This window comes from Heptranchias perlo, unplaced genomic scaffold (genome assembly GCF_035084215.1).
Source record: "Heptranchias perlo isolate sHepPer1 unplaced genomic scaffold, sHepPer1.hap1 HAP1_SCAFFOLD_266, whole genome shotgun sequence".
NCBI lineage: Eukaryota > Metazoa > Chordata > Chondrichthyes > Hexanchiformes > Hexanchidae > Heptranchias > Heptranchias perlo.
In genome coordinates, this window is record NW_027139278.1 from 305,656 (window position 1) to 319,733 (window position 14,078).

Genomic DNA, 14,078 nt, shown 5'->3' on the forward strand with positions numbered 1-14,078 from the left:
GGCTGGTCCAGTTAAGTTTCTGGTCAATGAGGACCACCAGGATGTTGATGGTGGGGGATTTGGCGATGGTGATGCCGTTGAATGTCAAGGGGAGGTGGTTAGACTCTCTCTTGTTGGAGATGGTCATTGCCTGGCACTTGTCAGGCCCGAATGTTACTTGCCACTTATCAGTCCAAGGCTGGATGTTGTCCAGGTCTTGCTGCATGCGGGATCGGACTGCTTCATTATCTGAGGGGTTGCGAATGGAACTGAACACTGTGCAATCATCAGTGAACATCCCCATTTCCGACCTTATGATGGAGGGAAGGTCATTGATGAAGCAGCTGAAGATGATATGGAGCAAAGGCGAGTAAATGGAGTTGTGGTACAGATTAGTCCTGATCCAATTGAATGGCGGAGCAGGATTGTGGGGCTAAATGGCTATTTCCAATTCCTGAACCCAGTCACTGACACCAATCTCCTCCTGTCTGATATAAACCAACCCCACAGTCACGGACACCAATCTCACTGAATGATGGAACAGGATCGAGGGGCTGAATGGCCTACTCCTGTTCCGAATTATCCGATGTCACACTGAAGTTTCTAACAATCCTCTTCACTGTTCTTAATGCTCCCTATCTTGGTGTTGTCAGGAAATGTTGATCTGATGCCCTTGTACCCAAGCCCAGGTCATTGCTCTGTATTGAGAAGAGCAATGGTCCCAACACTGCCCCTGGGGGACACCACTGTTTACATCCCCACAGTCTGAAAAACATCCATCAACCAATACTCTGCCCTTTATCAAACTTCCCATCCACACTGACCCACTCCCTGTAACACCGTGAGCTTTAATCTGATCAACAAGCCTCCTGTCCGGCATCTTATCAAACACTTTTTAACAATCCATCTTCACAACATCCATTGCATTTTATCCCCACACTGTGTTATTTCCTCCAATAATCCCTGCTGTCTGTCCTGAATTAATCCATTTTATCCCTACACTGTGTTATTTCCTCCAATAATCCCTGCTGTCTGTCCTGAATTAATCCATTTTAACACTACACTGTGTTATTTCCTCCAATAATCCCTGCTGTCTGACCTGAATTAATCCATTTTATCCCCACACTGTGTTATTTCCTCCAATAATCCCTGCTGTCTGTCCTGAATTAATCCATTTTATCCCTACACTGTGTTATTTCCTCCAATAATCCCTGCTGTCTGTCCTGAATTATCCATTTTATCCCTACACTGTGTTATTTCCTCCAATAATCCCTGCTGTCTGTCCTGAATTAATCCATTTTATCCCGACACTGTGTTATTTCCTCCAATAATCCCTGCTGTCTGTCCTGAATTAATCCATTTTATCCCTACACTGTGTTATTCCCTCCAATAATCCCTGCTGTCTGTCCTGAATTAATCCATTTTATCCCTACACTGTGTTATTCCCTCCAATAATCCCTGCTGTCTGTCCTGAATTAATCCATTTTATCCCCACACTGTGTTATTTCCTCCAATAATCCCTGCTGTCTGTCCTGAATTAATCCATTTTATCCCTACACTGTGTTATTCCCTCCAATAATCCCTGCTGTCTGTCCTGAATTAATCCATTTTATCCCTACACTGTGTTATTTCCTCCAATAATCCCTGCTGTCTGTCCTGAATTAATCCATTTCATCCCTACACTGTGTTATTCCCTCCAATATTCCCTGCTGTCTGTCCTGAATTAATCCATTTTATCCCTACACTGTGTTATTTCCTCCAATAATCCCTGCTGTCTGTCCTGAATTAATCCATTTTATCCCTACACTGTGTTATTTCCTCCAATAATCCCTGCTGTCTGTCCTGAATTAATCCATTTTATCCCTACACTGTGTTATTTCCTCCAATAATCCCTGCTGTCTGTCCTGAATTAATCCATTTTATCCTTACACTGTGTTATTTCCTCCAATAATCCCTGCTGTCTGTCCTGAATTAATCCATTTTATCCCTACACTGTGTTATTCCCTCCAATATTCCCTGCTGTCTGTCCTGAATTAATCCATTTTATCCCTACACTGTGTTATTTCCTCCAATAATCCCTGCTGTCTGTCCTGAATTAATCCATTTTATCCCTACACTGTGTTATTCCCTCCAATATTCCCTGCTGTCTGTCCTGAATTAATCCATTTTATCCCCACACTGTGTTATTTCCTCCAATAATCCCTGCTGTCTGTCCTGAATTAATCCATTTTATCCCGACACTGTGTTATTCCCTCCAATAATCCCTGCTGTCTGTCCTGAATTAATCCATTTTATCCCTACACTGTGTTATTTCCTCCAATAATCCCTGCTGTCTGTCCTGAATTAATCCATTTTATCCCTACACTGTGTTATTTCCTCCAATAATCCCTGCTGTCTGTCCTGAATTAATCCATTTCATCCCTACACTGTGTTATTCCCTCCAATATTCCCTGCTGTCTGTCCTGAATTAATCCATTTTATCCCTACACTGTGTTATTTCCTCCAATAATCCCTGCTGTCTGTCCTGAATTAATCCATTTTATCCCTACACTGTGTTATTCCCTCCAATATTCCCTGCTGTCTGTCCTGAATTAATCCATTTTATCCCTACACTGTGTTATTCCCTCCAATATTCCCTGCTGTCTGTCCTGAATTAATCCATTTTATCCCGACACTGTGTTATTTCCTCCAATAATCCCTGCTGTCTGTCCTGAATTAATCCATTTTATCCTTACACTGTGTTATTTCCTCCAATAATCCCTGCTGTCTGTCCTGAATTAATCCATTTTATCCCTACACTGTGTTATTCCCTCCAATATTCCCTGCTGTCTGTCCTGAATTAATCCATTTTATCCCTACACTGTGTTATTTCCTCCAATAATCCCTGCTGTCTGTCCTGAATTAATCCATTTTATCCCTACACTGTGTTATTCCCTCCAATATTCCCTGCTGTCTGTCCTGAATTAATCCATTTTATCCCCACTCTGTGTTATTTCCTCCAATAATCCCTGCTGTCTGTCCTGAATTAATCCATTTTATCCCTACACTGTGTTATTCCCTCCAATAATCCCTGCTGTCTGTCCTGAATTAATCCATTTTATCCCCACACTGTGTTATTCCCTCCAATTATCCCTGCTGTCTGTCCTGAATTAATCCATTTTATCCCTACACTGTGTTATTTCCTCCAATAATCCCTGCTGTCTGTCCTGAATTAATCCATTTTATCCCTACACTGTGTTATTCCCTCCAATATTCCCTGCTGTCTGTCCTGAATTAATCCATTTTATCCCTACACTGTGTTATTCCCTCCAATATTCCCTGCTGTCTGTCCTGAATTAATCCATTTTATCCCTACACTGTGTTATTCCCTCCAATAATCCCTGCTGTCTGTCCTGAATTAATCCATTTTATCCCTACACTGTGTTATTCCCTCCAATATTCCCTGCTGTCTGTCCTGAATTAATCCATTTTATCCCGACACTGTGTTATTTCCTCCAATATTCCCTGCTGTCTGTCCTGAATTAATCCATTTTATCCCTACACTGTGTTATTCCCTCCAATAATCCCTGCTGTCTGTCCTGAATTAATCCATTTTATCCCTACACTGTGTTATTCCCTCCAATATTCCCTGCTGTCTGTCCTGAATTAATCCATTTTATCCCTACACTGTGTTATTTCCTCCAATATTCCCTGCTGTCTGTCCTGAATTAATCCATTTTATCCCTACACTGTGTTATTTCCTCCAATAATCCCTGCTGTCTGTCCTGAATTAATCCATTTTATCCCTACACTGTGTTATTTCCTCCAATATTCCCTGCTGTCTGTCCTGAATTAATCCATTTTATCCGTACACTGTGTTATTTCCTCCAATAATCCCTGCTGTCTGTCCTGAATTAATCCATTTTATCCCTACACTGTGTTATTTCCTCCAATAATCCCTGCTGTCTGTCCTGAATTAATCCATTTTATCCCTACACTGTGTTATTTCCTCCAATAATCCCTGCTGTCTGTCCTGAATTAATCCATTTTATCCCTACACTGTGTTATTCCCTCCAATATTCCCTGCTGTCTGTCCTGAATTAATCCATTTTATCCCTACACTGTGTTATTCCCTCCAATAATCCCTGCTGTCTGTCCTGAATTAATCCATTTTATCCCTACACTGTGTTATTCCCTCCAATATTCCCTGCTGTCTGTCCTGAATTAATCCATTTTATCCCTACACTGTGTTATTTCCTCCAATATTCCCTGCTGTCTGTCCTGAATTAATCCATTTTATCCCTACACTGTGTTATTCCCTCCAATAATCCCTGCTGTCTGTCCTGAATTAATCCATTTTATCCCTACACTGTGTTATTCCCTCCAATATTCCCTGCTGTCTGTCCTGAATTAATCCATTTTATCCCTACACTGTGTTATTTCCTCCAATATTCCCTGCTGTCTGTCCTGAATTAATCCATTTTATCCCTGCACTGTGTTATTTCCTCCAATAATCCCTGCTGTCTGTCCTGAATTAATCCATTTTATCCCTACACTGTGTTATTTCCTCCAATAATCCCTGCTGTCTGTCCTGAATTAATCCATTTTATCCCTACACTGTGTTATTCCCTCCAATATTCCCTGCTGTCTGTCCTGAATTAATCCATTTTATCCCTACACTGTGTTATTTCCTCCAATAATCCCTGCTGTCTGTCCTGAATTAATCCATTTTATCCCTACACTGTGTTATTTCCTCCAATAATCCCTGCTGTCTGTCCTGAATTAATCCATTTTATCCCTACACTGTGTTATTCCCTCCAATAATCCCTGCTGTCTGTCCTGAATTAATCCATTTTATCCCTACACTGTGTTATTCCCTCCAATATTCCCTGCTGTCTGTCCTGAATTAATCCATTTTATCCCTACACTGTGTTATTTCCTCCAATATTCCCTGCTGTCTGTCCTGAATTAATCCATTTTATCCCTACACTGTGTTATTCCCTCCAATATTCCCTGCTGTCTGTCCTGAATTAATCAATTTTATCCCTACACTGTGTTATTCCCTCCAATAATCCCTGCTGTCTGTCCTGAATTAATCAATTTTATCCCTACACTGTGTTATTTCCTCCAATAATCCCTGCTGTCTGTCCTGAATTAATCAATTTTATCCCTACACTGTGTTATTTCCTCCAATAATCCCTGCTGTCTGTCCTGAATTAATCAATTTTATCCCTACACTGTGTTATTCCCTCCAATAATCCCTGCTGTCTGTCCTGAATTAATCAATTTTATCCCTACACTGTGTTATTCCCTCCAATAATCCCTGCTGTCTGTCCTGAATTAATCCATTTTATCCCTACACTGTGTTATTCCCTCCAATATTCCCTGCTGTCTGTCCTGAATTAATCCATTTTATCCCGACACTGTGTTATTTCCTCCAATATTCCCTGCTGTCTGTCCTGAATTAATCCATTTTATCCCTACACTGTGTTATTCCCTCCAATAATCCCTGCTGTCTGTCCTGAATTAATCCATTTTATCCCTACACTGTGTTATTCCCTCCAATATTCCCTGCTGTCTGTCCTGAATTAATCCATTTTATCCCTACACTGTGTTATTTCCTCCAATATTCCCTGCTGTCTGTCCTGAATTAATCCATTTTATCCCTACACTGTGTTATTTCCTCCAATAATCCCTGCTGTCTGTCCTGAATTAATCCATTTTATCCCTACACTGTGTTATTTCCTCCAATATTCCCTGCTGTCTGTCCTGAATTAATCCATTTTATCCGTACACTGTGTTATTTCCTCCAATAATCCCTGCTGTCTGTCCTGAATTAATCCATTTTATCCCTACACTGTGTTATTTCCTCCAATAATCCCTGCTGTCTGTCCTGAATTAATCCATTTTATCCCTACACTGTGTTATTTCCTCCAATAATCCCTGCTGTCTGTCCTGAATTAATCCATTTTATCCCTACACTGTGTTATTCCCTCCAATATTCCCTGCTGTCTGTCCTGAATTAATCCATTTTATCCCTACACTGTGTTATTCCCTCCAATAATCCCTGCTGTCTGTCCTGAATTAATCCATTTTATCCCTACACTGTGTTATTCCCTCCAATATTCCCTGCTGTCTGTCCTGAATTAATCCATTTTATCCCTACACTGTGTTATTTCCTCCAATATTCCCTGCTGTCTGTCCTGAATTAATCCATTTTATCCCTGCACTGTGTTATTTCCTCCAATAATCCCTGCTGTCTGTCCTGAATTAATCCATTTTATCCCTACACTGTGTTATTTCCTCCAATAATCCCTGCTGTCTGTCCTGAATTAATCCATTTTATCCCTACACTGTGTTATTCCCTCCAATATTCCCTGCTGTCTGTCCTGAATTAATCCATTTTATCCCTACACTGTGTTATTTCCTCCAATAATCCCTGCTGTCTGTCCTGAATTAATCCATTTTATCCCTACACTGTGTTATTTCCTCCAATAATCCCTGCTGTCTGTCCTGAATTAATCCATTTTATCCCTACACTGTGTTATTCCCTCCAATAATCCCTGCTGTCTGTCCTGAATTAATCCATTTTATCCCTACACTGTGTTATTCCCTCCAATATTCCCTGCTGTCTGTCCTGAATTAATCCATTTTATCCCTACACTGTGTTATTTCCTCCAATATTCCCTGCTGTCTGTCCTGAATTAATCCATTTTATCCCTACACTGTGTTATTCCCTCCAATATTCCCTGCTGTCTGTCCTGAATTAATCAATTTTATCCCTACACTGTGTTATTCCCTCCAATAATCCCTGCTGTCTGTCCTGAATTAATCAATTTTATCCCTACACTGTGTTATTTCCTCCAATAATCCCTGCTGTCTGTCCTGAATTAATCAATTTTATCCCTACACTGTGTTATTTCCTCCAATAATCCCTGCTGTCTGTCCTGAATTAATCAATTTTATCCCTACACTGTGTTATTCCCTCCAATAATCCCTGCTGTCTGTCCTGAATTAATCAATTTTATCCCTACACTGTGTTATTCCCTCCAATAATCCCTGCTGTCTGTCCTGAATTAATCCATTTTATCCCTACACTGTGTTATTTCCTCCAATAATCCCTGCTGTCTGTCCTGAATTAATCCATTTTATCCCTACACTGTGTTATTCCCTCCAATATTCCCTGCTGTCTGTCCTGAATTAATCCATTTTATCCCTACACTGTGTTATTCCCTCCAATATTCCCTGCTGTCTGTCCTGAATTAATCCATTTTATCCCTACACTGTGTTATTTCCTCCAATAATCCCTGCTGTCTGTCCTGAATTAATCCATTTTATCCCTACACTGTGTTATTCCCTCCAATATTCCCTGCTGTCTGTCCTGAATTAATCCATTTTATCCCTACACTGTGTTATTCCCTCCAATATTCCCTGCTGTCTGTCCTGAATTAATCAATTTTATCCCTACACTGTGTTATTCCCTCCAATAATCACTGCTGTCTGTCCTGAATTAATCCATTTTATCCCTACACTGTGTTATTCCCTCCAATATTCCCTGCTGTCTGTCCTGAATTAATCCATTTTATCCCTACACTGTGTTATTCCCTCCAATATTCCCTGCTGTCTGTCCTGAATTAATCCATTTTATCCCTACACTGTGTTATTCCCTCCAATAATCCCTGCTGTCTGTCCTGAATTAATCCATTTTATCCCTACACTGTGTTATTCCCTCCAATATTCCCTGCTGTCTGTCCTGAATTAATCCATTTTATCCCGACACTGTGTTATTTCCTCCAATATTCCCTGCTGTCTGTCCTGAATTAATCCATTTTATCCCTACACTGTGTTATTCCCTCCAATAATCCCTGCTGTCTGTCCTGAATTAATCCATTTTATCCCTACACTGTGTTATTCCCTCCAATATTCCCTGCTGTCTGTCCTGAATTAATCCATTTTATCCCTACACTGTGTTATTTCCTCCAATATTCCCTGCTGTCTGTCCTGAATTAATCCATTTTATCCCTACACTGTGTTATTTCCTCCAATAATCCCTGCTGTCTGTCCTGAATTAATCCATTTTATCCCTACACTGTGTTATTTCCTCCAATATTCCCTGCTGTCTGTCCTGAATTAATCCATTTTATCCGTACACTGTGTTATTTCCTCCAATAATCCCTGCTGTCTGTCCTGAATTAATCCATTTTATCCCTACACTGTGTTATTTCCTCCAATAATCCCTGCTGTCTGTCCTGAATTAATCCATTTTATCCCTACACTGTGTTATTTCCTCCAATAATCCCTGCTGTCTGTCCTGAATTAATCCATTTTATCCCTACACTGTGTTATTCCCTCCAATATTCCCTGCTGTCTGTCCTGAATTAATCCATTTTATCCCTACACTGTGTTATTCCCTCCAATAATCCCTGCTGTCTGTCCTGAATTAATCCATTTTATCCCTACACTGTGTTATTCCCTCCAATATTCCCTGCTGTCTGTCCTGAATTAATCCATTTTATCCCTACACTGTGTTATTTCCTCCAATATTCCCTGCTGTCTGTCCTGAATTAATCCATTTTATCCCTACACTGTGTTATTCCCTCCAATAATCCCTGCTGTCTGTCCTGAATTAATCCATTTTATCCCTACACTGTGTTATTCCCTCCAATATTCCCTGCTGTCTGTCCTGAATTAATCCATTTTATCCCTACACTGTGTTATTTCCTCCAATATTCCCTGCTGTCTGTCCTGAATTAATCCATTTTATCCCTGCACTGTGTTATTTCCTCCAATAATCCCTGCTGTCTGTCCTGAATTAATCCATTTTATCCCTACACTGTGTTATTTCCTCCAATAATCCCTGCTGTCTGTCCTGAATTAATCCATTTTATCCCTACACTGTGTTATTCCCTCCAATATTCCCTGCTGTCTGTCCTGAATTAATCCATTTTATCCCTACACTGTGTTATTTCCTCCAATAATCCCTGCTGTCTGTCCTGAATTAATCCATTTTATCCCTACACTGTGTTATTTCCTCCAATAATCCCTGCTGTCTGTCCTGAATTAATCCATTTTATCCCTACACTGTGTTATTCCCTCCAATAATCCCTGCTGTCTGTCCTGAATTAATCCATTTTATCCCTACACTGTGTTATTCCCTCCAATATTCCCTGCTGTCTGTCCTGAATTAATCCATTTTATCCCTACACTGTGTTATTTCCTCCAATATTCCCTGCTGTCTGTCCTGAATTAATCCATTTTATCCCTGCACTGTGTTATTTCCTCCAATAATCCCTGCTGTCTGTCCTGAATTAATCAATTTTATCCCTACACTGTGTTATTCCCTCCAATAATCCCTGCTGTCTGTCCTGAATTAATCAATTTTATCCCTACACTGTGTTATTTCCTCCAATAATCCCTGCTGTCTGTCCTGAATTAATCAATTTTATCCCTACACTGTGTTATTTCCTCCAATAATCCCTGCTGTCTGTCCTGAATTAATCAATTTTATCCCTACACTGTGTTATTCCCTCCAATAATCCCTGCTGTCTGTCCTGAATTAATCAATTTTATCCCTACACTGTGTTATTCCCTCCAATATTCCCTGCTGTCTGTCCTGAATTAATCCATTTTATCCCTACACTGTGTTATTTCCTCCAATAATCCCTGCTGTCTGTCCTGAATTAATCCATTTTATCCCTACACTGTGTTATTCCCTCCAATATTCCCTGCTGTCTGTCCTGAATTAATCCATTTTATCCCTACACTGTGTTATTCCCTCCAATATTCCCTGCTGTCTGTCCTGAATTAATCCATTTTATCCCTACACTGTGTTATTTCCTCCAATAATCCCTGCTGTCTGTCCTGAATTAATCCATTTTATCCCTACACTGTGTTATTCCCTCCAATATTCCCTGCTGTCTGTCCTGAATTAATCCATTTTATCCCTACACTGTGTTATTCCCTCCAATATTCCCTGCTGTCTGTCCTGAATTAATCCATTTTATCCCTACACTGTGTTATTTCCTCCAATATTCCCTGCTGTCTGTCCTGAATTAATCCATTTTATCCCTACACTGTGTTATTCCCTCCAATAATCCCTGCTGTCTGTCCTGAATTAATCCATTTTATCCCTACACTGTGTTATTCCCTCCAATATTCCCTGCTGTCTGTCCTGAATTAATCCATTTTATCCCTACACTGTGTTATTCCCTCCAATAATCACTGCTGTCTGTCCTGAATTAATCCATTTTATCCCTACACTGTGTTATTCCCTCCAATAATCACTGCTGTCTGTCCTGAATTAATCCATTTTATCCCTACACTGTGTTATTCCCTCCAATATTCCCTGCTGTCTGTCCTGAATTAATCCATTTTATCCCTACACTGTGTTATTCCCTCCAATATTCCCTGCTGTCTGTCCTGAATTAATCCATTTTATCCCTACACTGTGTTATTCCCTCCAATAATCCCTGCTGTCTGTCCTGAATTAATCCATTTTATCCCTACACTGTGTTATTCCCTCCAATATTCCCTGCTGTCTGTCCTGAATTAATCCATTTTATCCCTACACTGTGTTATTCCCTCCAATAATCCCTGCTATCTGTCCTGAATTAATCCATTTTATCCCTACACTGTGTTATTTCCAACAATAATCCCTGCTGTCTGTCCTGAATTAATCCATTTTATCCCTACACTGTGTTATTTCCTCCAATATTCCCTGCTGTCTGTCCTGAATTAATCCATTTTATCCCTACACTGTGTTATTCCCTCCAATATTCCCTGCTGTCTGTCCTGAATTAATCCATTTTATCCCTACACTGTGTTATTCCCTCCAATATTCCCTGCTGTCTGTCCTGAATTAATCCATTTTATCCCTACACTGTGTTATTCCCTCCAATATTCCCTGCTGTCTGTCCTGAATTAATCCATTTTATCCCTACACTGTGTTATTCCCTCCAATAATCCCTGCTGTCTGTCCTGAATTAATCCATTTTATCCCTACACTGTGTTATTCCCTCCAATAATCCCTGCTGTCTGTCCTGAATTAATCCATTTTATCCCTACACTGTGTTATTCCCTCCAATATTCCCTGCTGTCTGTCCTGAATTAATCCATTTTATCCCTACACTGTGTTATTCCCTCCAATATTCCCTGCTGTCTGTCCTGAATTAATCCATTTTATCCCTACACTGTGTTATTCCCTCCAATATTCCCTGCTGTCTGTCCTGAATTAATCCATTTTATCCCTACACTGTGTTATTCCCTCCAATATTCCCTGCTGTCTGTCCTGAATTAATCCATTTTATCCCTACACTGTGTTATTCCCTCCAATATTCCCTGCTGTCGGTCCTGAATTAATCCATTTTATCCCTACACTGTGTTATTCCCTCCAATATTCCCTCCTCTTTGTCCTTTATTAAAGTCCAGTTTTTCCCTCGAGTTTGACATCAATCAGGTTTAAAATTGATGCAGAGTTTCAGCCAATGAGGGAGATCCGGGCTCAGCCCCGCCCACTCGGTGCCGCAAGTCCCGCCCCTCACCCACTCCCATTGGTTGGAGGACCAACCGCCCGCTCGGTCCTCCAGCCCCTCTCCGCTCTTCCTGTTGGTCCGGAGCTCCCGTCAATCACCCGGGCAGTGTGAGCTGAGCATGCGCGGCGGGCGGGGAGTGAGGCCGAGATCGTGTCGGCAACAGGTGAGAGATGGGCGGGGGGAGCGGGTTAATAAACCCCGGGGGAGGGGGCGGGGGCTTCACAAACCCCGAGTGCGGCCCCGGGCCCGAATATCAAACAGTGAACATTCTCCTCTCTCTCTCTACACTCCGGGGGCTCCGGTTTAGATCAGACCCGAAACTCAACACACGGCCCGCGGCCTCCGAGCATGCGCAGTGTCAGCGTCAATCCTCGTCACTCATCGAATCAGGGAGCGTCTGTAAATGAAGGAGAAATGGGGATCGGTCAGGGAGCGTCTGTAAATGAAGGAGAAATGGTGATCGGTCAGGGAGCGTCTGTAAATGAAGGAGAATTGATGATCTCGAGATCTTCAGTCATCCAGGGAGCTCAAGCTTTGGATGCCATGTCTTTCCTCCTCGTGGGAATCTGTCCACTCTGTTCCCAAACCAACTTCTCCGAGAATGGCCTCCCATTGTTCAATTATTGTTCTGCCTGCCAATTCTTGATGCCAATTAACCTGGACAAGATCCCTTTTTAACTCATGAAATTCGCCCTCCTCCAGTTAAGAATTTTCATATTTGACTGTCCCCTGTCCTTTTCCAAAACTATTCTAAACCGAATGAGATTATGATCACTGCTGCCCCACTGAAACATGCTCCACCTGCCCCACTTCATTCTCCACACCGAGCGCACTGCTGGAATCACACTCTCTCACACTCTCTCACACTCACTCTCTCACATTCATTCTCTCACATTCACTCTCTCACACTCACTCTCTCACACTCACTCTCTCACACTCACTCTCTCACACTCACACTCTCTCACACTCACTCTCACATTCCTCTCTCACCCTTTCACTTATGGTTTCGGCCCACTGAAAGATGATGTGATGGGTTTGGATTTCAGCACAGGGAGGAGGGAGAGTGTGTGGGACGGGGATTTACAGCTTTGAGGAATGAGAGAGGAAATAATGTTCCATAGAAAGGAGAGTTATCTGATCTGAATTTCTATCCTGTACTTACATTGATAACTTTTATAAACTCCTTTAACAGGGGAGGATTTGCAGAGGGAAACTCAAACCAAAGATCACGTCAAGATCTGACAGAGTCACTCGATTCATCAGGACCTGAATATCATCGGCCTTTGAATGTGGAAGGAGAAATGTTTGTCTGTTCTGTCTGTGGGAGAAGATTTCAAACATCAGTGTGAGTGGAAAAGCACCGAGACACACACACCCGAGTGAGAGTGTTCCAGTGCACTGACTGTGGAAAGAGCTTTAACCAGTTACACAGCCAGAAAAAACATCGCACCGTTCACAGCGGGGAGAAACCGTACACGTGTTCTGTGTGTGGACGAGGCTTCAACTGATCGTCCAACCTGGAGAGACACAAGGACACCCGGACCACGGAGAAACCGTGGAAATGTGGGGACTGTGGGAAGGGATTCAATTACCCTTCAGAGCTGGAAACTCATCGACGCAGTCACACTGGGGAGAGGCCGTTCACCTGCTCCGTGTGTGGGAAGGGATTCATTCGGTCATCCCACCTCCTGACACACCAGCGAGTTCACTCTGATGAGAGACCTTTTAAATGTTCTGACTGTGAGAAGAGGTTTAAATGCAAAAGGAATCTGCTGACACACCAACGGACCCACACTGGGGAGAGGCCGTTCTCCTGCTCCGTGTGTGGGAAGGGATTCACTCAGTCATCCGCCCTGCTGACACACCAGCGAGTTCACACTGGGGAGAGGCCGTTCACCTGCTCCGTGTGTGGGAAGGGATTCACTCAATCATCCACCCTGCTGACACACCAGCGACTTCACACTGATGAGAGACCTTTTAAATGTTCTGACTGTGAGAAGAGGTTTAAAAGCAAAATTGAACTGCTGAGACACCATCGTGCTCGCACTGGGGAGAGGCCGTTCACCTGCTCCGTGTGTGGGAAGGGATTGGCTCTGTCATCACACTTTCTGTCACACCAGCGAGTTCACACTGGGGAGAGGCCGTTCACCTGCTCCGTGTGTGGGAAGGGATTCGCTCAGTCATCGACCCTGCTGACACACCAGCGAGTTCACACTGGGGAGAGGCCGTTCCCCTGCTCAGTGTGTGGGAAGGGATTCACTCAGTCATCGACCCTGCTGACACACCAGCGAGTTCACACTGGGGAGAGGCCGTTCACCTGCTCAGTGTGTGGGAAGGGATTCACTTGGTCATCCACCCTGCTGAAACACCAGCGAGTTCACACTGGGGAGAGGCCGTTCACCTGCTCAGTGTGTGGGAAGAGATTCACTCAGTCATCGACCCTGCTGACACACCAGCGAGTTCACACTGAGAGACCTTTAAATGTTCTGACTGTGGGAAGAGATTTAAAATCAGAAACGAACTACTGAGACATTGACGCACTCACACTGGGGAGAGACTGTTCACCTGCTCCGTGTGTGGGAAGAGATT